Raw genomic sequence first — 8,835 nt, 5'->3', positions numbered from 1 at the left:
TGTGTAGATGTGTGTGTGTATATGTGTGTGTGTGAGAGAGAGAGGGGGGAGTAAGTGAGTGAATGATTATCACCAAGTAAACTTAAAACACTTGGTAAATTTCCGTTCCGACAATCAGTGAATGGTCGTTTAATAGAGTAAGTAGTCTAAAACAACCATTCACCGTCTCACTTCCATAGCTTCCGCCTTTCGTCTTACTTTAACTCATTACTGCTGCCATTCTTGAATCTACGACCACCACCACCGCCACCACATCCTCCTGTCATTGTTAAATAAGTTTATTTATAGAAATGGACTGGAAGCACTCCGTCGGTTACGACGATGAGGGTTCCGGTTGATCCGAATCAACGGAGCAGTCTGCTCGTGAAATTAACGTGTAAGTGGCTGAGCACTCCACGGACACGTGCACCCTTAACGTAGTTCTCGGGATATTCAGCGTGACACAGAGAGTGACAAGGCCGGCCCTTTGAAATACAGGTACAACAGAAACAGGAAGTAAGAGTCAGAGAAAGTTGTGGTGAAAGAGTACAGCAGGGATCACCACCATCCCCTGCCGGTGCCTCGTGGAGCTTTTAGGTGTTTTCGCTCAATAAACACACACAACGCCCGGTCTGGGAATCGAAACCGCGATCCTATGACCGCGAGTCCGCTGCCTTAACCACTGGGCCATTGCGCCTCCACTGGTCGTTTAATAGAGTAGTCTAAAACAACCATTCACCGTCTCACTTCCATAGCTTCCGCCTTTCGTCTTACATTCACTCATTACTGCTGCCATTCTTGAATCTACGACCACCACCACCGCCACCACATCCTCCTGTCATTGTTAAATAAATCTATTTATAGAACTACAAAACAAAGAAAACATTGATTGCGAATTATACGAGTAGATTTGTTCCTTTTTTCTGTAGTCGCTAAGTTCCAGATCATCCTTGATGGAGCATTCCAGCGTTGATTATTTCGTCTGTTTTCTAGTCTCCAGCACGACATTACGTCTCCTGGCAATCCTTCGATATTGGTACTCGACGTCATGGCCCACACAACCTTCACTCATGACACAGACGAAGAACCTAGGCCAAAAACGAGGACGAATAAAGTTGTCTCCTCTCACCCACACGTTCGAGTCCAAGGGTTCTAAATCATTTTTTTTTTATCTATGAATCTCTCTGATTACTATTCTACTCTGGTGGATTCCCATAGCCATTCTCTTTACTCTTTTACTCTTTTACTTGTTTCAGTCATTTGACTGCGGCCATGCTGGAGCACCGCCTTTAATCGAGCAACTCGACCCCGGGACTTATTCTTTTGTAAGCCCAGTACTTATTCTATCGGTCTCTTTTGCCGAACCGCTAAGTAACGGGGACATAAACACACCAGCATCGGTTGTCAAGCAATGCTAGGAGGACAAACACAGACACACAACACACACACACGCATATATATGTATATATACATATATACGACGGGCTTCTTTCAGTTTCCGTCTACCAAATCCACTCACAAGGCTTTGGTCGGCCCGAGGCTATAGTAGAAGACAGTTGCCCAAGGTGCCACGCAGTGGGACTGAACCCTGAATCATGTGGTTCGTTAGCAAGCTACTTACCACAGAGCCACTCCTACGCCTATACGGTGTTTAAAAATTTGCTTTATTGACACTTCTTTCAGAATCCCGATTTTGTTTTTTCACACATCAACTTGTGTCAGTTAAACTATGGTGAAAACATTTGAGGTAAAGAAATTAAGCCGTTTCTTGCAATAAATACATCGAGGCCAAAGCTTTTTCATGGGCCTTTAATATGCTACTGTGGATCCTCAATTTACTATTTTGTTAGCGTGGAGCCTGCAAAATTATATATTGACCTTCTGGGGTCATATGAATCACCACTGCTCTAGACCAATACCTATTTCTTTATTACCCAAAGGGGTTAAACACAGAGGGGACAAACAAGGACAGACATAGATATTAAGTCGATTACATCGACCCCAGTGCGTAACTGGTACTTAATTTATCGACCCCGAAAGGATGAAAGGCAAAGTCGACCTCGGCGGAATTTGAACTCACAACGTAACGCAGACGAAATACCGCTAAGCATTTCGCCCGGCGTGCTAACGTTTCTGCCAGCTCGCCAGATTGTCATATCTCTGACTTCTTTTAAAGAGATGTGAGGGTGTGCTTTAAGGGCGAGTTGGCTGCTGTTTGTAGCAGATCGAGGAACAAATTCGGCTTATTTTGTTTTTGCATTCCTTAAATGTCAAACGTTTTACTCTTTCTCCAAAGATTGTTTTTAATGTTAATGTCAGAGTTTTCTATTTTCATTTATTTATATATTTATCCAAATCACATTTTATTTTATTTTATTTTATTTATATAACTTTTATCGTGTGTTCCCAACATAACTACCGACTCCTATTAACAAGGGAAGAAGATAACTTTTCAGACTGACAGGAGAAGAGACGAATAACCGAGAAACAGTGCAAGTATAATTGACCTACCTACCTACCATGCCGCCGACCACCTCGTTATGAGATAAGAAAATGTATAGGAAAAGAAAAATAGGGACTATCTAAAAGTTCTCTCATTCCATCAGTTCAGTTTTCCATGTATGTCCGATATATGTCAGGCGCATACTCGTCAGCATATAAATATTGTGTTTAAATGTCGAATAGCTGGTGGAACGTATTTGTTTAACATTCCATTAGAAAACGAATTTTCTAATAGAGGAAACAAATGACTGAGTGCTTAAGAAGTTCACCTTGCAGCCACACTTTTTCGGGTTCAGTCCCACGGCGCGACACCTTGGGCATGTAAAAGCAAGTAAAAGATAAAAGGCTCCGGACAGACAATGCCTTGTGAGTAAATTTGGTTGACAGAATCTGAGTGGAAGTCTGTTGAATACAAAGCTACATAAATATATTATCGACCGCACATGTTCAATACATGTGTTTTGCTTGTTCAGTGGAGGCGCAATGGCCCAGTGGTTAGGGCAGCGGACTCGCGGTCGTAGGATCGCGGTTTCGATTCCCAGACCGGGCGTTGTGAGTGTTTATTGAGCGAAAACACCTAAAAGCTCCACGAGGCTCCGGCAGGGGATGGTGGTGATCCCTGCTGTACTCTTTCACCACAACTTTCTCTCACTCTTACTTCCTGTTTCTGTTGTACCTGTATTTCAAGGGGCCGGCCTTGTCACTCTCTGTGTCACGCTGAATATTCCCGAGAACTACGTTAAGGGTACACGTGTCTGTGGAGTGCTCAGCCACTTACACGTTAATTTCACGAGCAGGCTGTTCCGTTGATCATAACCGACGGGGTGCTTCCATCCATTTGCTTGTTCGCCGGTACGCTGCGGATTAGTGCAGTGGGGATGATTCCTTCAAAGCACTGGGTGTTAAAATACCTGTAGGTCATAGACAGTGAGACAACTCGTCTATAATCCCATTCAGGAGTGACGGATATCGACATTTCGCTATTTTGCGGCTTATCAATATCAAGTAGCTGAACCTGGCGATGCAGTTTGTCCCCTGTTCGATTCAGGTACGTGGTGTTGGTAAACCATTTGCACACACACACACACATACACACCACATACACGTGTATGTATGTGTGTGACTGTATCTGAGTATTCTTTCGCACATAGCGCATGACTACTGGTGTTGTTTCGTTTGTGTGCCCGTAATTTAGTGGTTCGTCAAAGATACTGATAGAATAAGTATCAGACTTAATGACAATAATTATTGGGGTCAGTTTGTCCGACCAAACCCTTCAAGGCAGTGCCCAACATTGTCCACAATCCAGTGACTGAAACAAGATGATTGTTACCTTATCTTGTTAAATTTCTTCCAACCACTTGAAGTTTTTCAATTTCTCAACAGATTAGTTTCAAAAAATATAGTCCTGATATAGTTTTGCATGCTGACCACAAAATCGCATTTTTCCTTCTTTTTTTTTTTTTCAGAAAGAATAAAAATAGCAATTAGAATTATGCAATTTTAACACTGAACCCCACTGCCAAACATAACCGAAGTCATGATTGTTTGTCCCCATGGGAACAGCACATACGAAATCTTTACGTGGTCTCTCGACTTGCAAGAAATAGAAACAAAATCTTCCTTAAATTATATATGATTATTATATATATATAGCTTGTAAATGGTTGAGTACTTTACAAATCCGTCCACTCTCAATGTAACTCACAAGGGCGGGCACAGTGTGACAGGATTTGACCTTTGTATTACAAGTACAATCTATCATAAGAGCTGCTACACAACTTCCGTCTACCCATTTTCACACTTAACAATTAAAAATACAAGATTTTATTAAAAAGGTTTAAGAAAAAATGTTAGATGAACTCCTTACCTAGCACGAAACCTGAATTCTAATGAAAAATTCTTTAGTAACAATCTCAAGAAATACCTTCAATACACCACGGGTCTCTTCGTAGATCAAACCAGAGATACGTTCGACACCACCTCGACGAGGAGCAGGACGACGGATAGCGAGTTTAGTGATATCCTGGATGTTATCTCTCAACACTTTCCTGTGACGCTTAGCGATCCCCTTTGCCCAATCCTTTTCCTCCTTTACCACGTCCACTCATGATTAGTTCTTACGTGTGGTTCTAGAAAATGACTCCCAGATACCAGGCTGCGGAATCGAAACCGAGATCCCATGATTGCAACGAAAGCAATATTATTACCTAGACCTCAACAAAACTTTCGACCATCGCTTGTAAGCTCATCCGTCGATCATCTCTTGAATCAGTAGCTTCCCATCAGATCGCACTGCCACTGCGTGTTAACGGAGCTCTTCCTGTATCACGCTCTATCAATTCTGGTGTGCCTCAAGACTAATTTTTGTCCCCTTCTTTTCATCAAGAATTTTCTCGCTATCACTGCCAGCAGCACCCGTTCTTACCCAGATGATATGACAAATTATTTTCTCCTTAAACTTCTCCATAACGCATCGTCTACATACAGCTTAGACATCATACGCCAAACCCATAGATTCCATTAACGGAGATCCCTAAAATATCATCCCCTGGACTATTTAAATCTTGTCTCTTCCAATAGCAACAAATAAATTAAACCACAAGCAGAATCGCTACTTATCAACAAAACATCATCACACTGCACCTCTATAAACCAAAGTAGTACTCAGCTGGAGACTTCAGGGTTCTTCCAAGTGTTAAGTCTCCCTATCAATGCAATGCATTCCATTAACAATATACCATAGGTCGATGTAGCACAGTTGTAATTAGATACCATGGCTTTGTAAATTGGTACTGCAGGACTGATGTAAGGTCCTGTTTTCACTAGGTACTATGTAACGATGTAATATGCTGTTGTAAATAGGTACTACGGATTGGTGTAATGTACTTCTATAAATTGGTCCTTTATATGTAATGTGTTACTGTATGTAGTGGTAGTTTCAGTAAAACAGGTGAGTAATTAGTTTAATCGAGTCCTGACTTTTACTTTCGTAATGTAAAAAGAGCTATACCTTTCCAAGCTGACTAGTAAGACTAGTTGAACATTAAGTTATCTATCGTACCCCAAATGACGGTAGCAGTAAGTCCCAAATGACATATGGGACTCACTGCCACAGTCTCTTCCTGAGAGTGCTTTGGTATACACTCGCGGTCATAGCGAAAACACCTAAAAGCTCCACGAGGCTCCGGCAGGGGATGGTGGTGATCCCTGCTGTACTCTTTCACCACAACTTTCTCTCACTCTTTCTTCCTGTTTCTGTTGTACCTGTATTTCAAGGGGCCGGCCTTGTCACTCTCTGTGTCACGCTGAATATCCCCGAGAACTACGTTAAGGGTACACGTGTCTGTGGAGTGCTCAGCCACTTACACGTTAATTTCACGGGCAGGCTGTTCCGTTGATTCGGATCAACCGGAACCCTCATCGTCATTACCGATGGAGTGCTTCCCATACAGTTGAATAAAACGCTAACTAATCTTTTCTGATATACAAATAATCTACATGGCGTGATGCTTATGCCTAGTTTTCGGAGCTATACATGAATATAACTGTTTACCATTTTAAAGCTACATGCTTAGAAAGCTAGTTTACTGTAGGTAACTCTTCCTACGGTAGGAATTACTATTGCAATATTTAAAAGCTTGCGATGTCAAAGCAAAAGTGTTATTGCGGATCTTTTCGGTTTGAACGGCAGTTTTTTTTTTTAATAATTTCCACGTAACTAAACACTTTTAAACTTCGTATACTGGTAGAATGTGTTTATAAAACATCTTTTTCTCTTGGCTTTATTGAGAAAATTCTATAGTTTGTAAGATATTTGTTGTTGTTTTTTTCTTCAATTTCTGCAATTTCAACCAATCAATGTCGTCTATTGAGGTGAAAACATTCTGTGCCGTATGAATATGTCCCTCGTTTAAGAAACAGATTGGGTTTATTTACATTTGTGAAGAAAAAAATATGCCCTTCCCCCCACTCCTAACCCTAACCCTAACCCTAAAACAGATTGAAATGCAATAGATCGATACTAGGGTCATAATTATGGGTGACACCGCTAGAAAAAACTGCCGTTCAAACCGAAAAGATCCGTTATTGCTACTTTAAATGGCAAGTCGCTTCTTGCCTACGTACCTATATATACAGTTAGGTAATTTGTACTGAGGACAGGCTATCCAAACTCACGCTTACATACATGCGACGAAACTTTTTTTTTGTTCTGTACAGCAATCTGCATTACTGACTCAACTCGCTGTAAACTTATCTCTTTTTATTTCAGTACCAATAGCAATAGCGATGACGTCAGATAGGACATGCAATGATGTTAGTAGTGACGATCGGGTTAGTGACACCCATACTTAAAATTCCTCAGCAACCACTTATAGACAATTATTCATGTATTGTCAATCGCTCTTTTATTTCCTATTTCCTCTCTTTACTCGGATCTTCGATCCTATAATTTAGCAAAAATGTCTCCGATGACAAATCGGACGAATCGCTCTATACATTTTCTTAAAATCCACTCCTGAAATCGACACAATTACTGCCCTCCATTTTAATCAAATAATGTCTCTTGTGTCTAAAACAAAAATTTAAGAACAAAATTAATATCTTTGAATATATCACTTCGTCTGGAACCAAAAGTGACTTCCATTCCTTCGGTATGAGACTCAAATTTCGGATCCTAGTTTAAACTCTGAAGCTCTCTAAGAAAGTAATATCACTTGTCGCTGGCAGAATCGTTAGCATGTCACGCAAAATGCTTGGTGGCATTTCTTCTGGCTGATTACGTTCTGAGTTCAAACTGGACCGAGGTCAACTTTCACTTTCACCCTTTCTGGGGCGATAAAATAAGTACCAGTCAAACACTAGGGTTGATGTAATTGACTTCCTTTTCCTCTAAGAATTGCTGGCCTCATACCAAAATCAAAACGAATATTTCTAATATATCCAGTTCTTAAGGCGACGAGCTGGCAGAATCATTAGCACGCCGGGTAAAATGCTTAGTTGTATTTCGTCTGCCGCTACGTTCTGAGTTCAAATTCCGCCGAGGTCGACTTTGCCTTTCATCTTTTCGGGGTCGATTAAATAAGTACCAGTTACGCACTGGGGTCGATATAATCGACTTAATCCGTTTGTCTGTCATTGTTTGTACCCTCTATGTTTAGCCCCTTGTGGACAATAAAGAAATAAGAATCATTAGCACGCCGGACAAAACGCTTAGCGGCATTTCGTCCGTCTTTACGTTCTGATTTCAAATTCTGCCGAGATCGACTTTACCTCTCATCCTTTCGGAGTCGATAAAATAAGTACCTGTTGATCACTGGGGTTGATGTAATCGACTACCTTCACCCCCTGAAATTGCTGGGCTTGTGTCAAAATTTGAAATCAGACTTGTAGTCTTTCCAGTCAGTGAGCTGGAATCGGTAACATTTCACACAAAATTCTTAGCAGCATTTCTTCCGACTTGTAAAGTAATGAGTTCAAATTCCCACCGTGTTCAACTTTGCCTTTCATCCTTTCTGGGTCGATAAAATAAGTAGCAGTCGAACACTGAGGTCGAGGTAAGCGACTTATCCCCTCTCTCAAACTTACTGGCCTTGTGCCAAAATTTGAAATCAGTAGTTCCTTTCTTTTCTTCTCTTCCCTTGTTTTTACCCAAATAGGAATTTATTAAACAGGTTATGTATCCCCAATTTCTCAAGCATGAAGCTGCTGTTAAATAAACCATCATTGGCTAAATCACTACCGGTATGAATAAAGCTCTCTGAACTAAAAAACCTTTACCTAACGACACTCTTGTCATTTATACTATGTATCTACCACCTACGACTATGAACTATACTACTTAGTTATAGCTAGCTAACTAAAACAAGCATTTTGGCTGCAGTCACATTAAAATGAATCATCTACTCTCATCTCAAACGATAGCACATTTTTAACACAACAACATCTGCCTGTAAAGCACTGGGAGTGGATATATTTAATTTGATACTGACTTCAATGGAATTCACTCAGCTGCCAGCATTCAGGCCAGTTTTCAAATAATTTTTCTCTCGTCCTTGTTTCCTTACGGAGTCGTTTGACAACAAAGTCATTAAAAAGAAAAAAAACAAGGTAAGAATTTTGTTAAATCTTTTACTCTTTTACTCTTTTACTTGTTTCAGTCATTTGACTGCGGCCATGCTGGAGCACCGACTTTAGTCGAGCAAATCGACCCCGGGACTTATTCTTTGTAAGCCCAGTACTTATTCTATCGTTCTCTTTTGTCGAACCGCTAAGTGACGGGGGCGTAAACACACCAGCATCGGTTGTCAAGCAATGCTAGAGGGACAAACACACACACACATACATATATAT

The 8,835-nt window shown here is 40.9% G+C and overlaps 1 protein-coding gene across 3 annotated transcripts in view; it reads left to right on the top strand.

Annotated features, from left to right (window-relative positions):
- The first annotated feature begins 3,324 nt into the window (after positions 1-3,324).
- The window catches only part of LOC115210827 (retinol dehydrogenase 14-like), a 37,419-nt gene continuing 31,908 nt past the window's right edge, over positions 3,325-8,835 (top strand). For 2 of the 3 annotated variants that reach the window (XM_029779574.2, XM_036502578.1), the window contains exon 1: positions 8,417-8,592. The gene's annotated coding sequence lies outside the window, so the exon portion shown is untranslated. Of the gene's footprint in view, positions 3,530-6,754; positions 6,817-8,416; positions 8,593-8,835 lie in introns of those variants that run through there. The other variant, XM_036502577.1, reaches the window with a different exon arrangement.

The sequence above is a fragment of the Octopus sinensis genome, linkage group LG4, assembly GCF_006345805.1.
Source record: "Octopus sinensis linkage group LG4, ASM634580v1, whole genome shotgun sequence".
Classification (NCBI taxonomy): Eukaryota; Metazoa; Mollusca; class Cephalopoda; order Octopoda; family Octopodidae; genus Octopus; species Octopus sinensis.
This window is presented reverse-complemented; position numbering and strand designations above follow the sequence as displayed.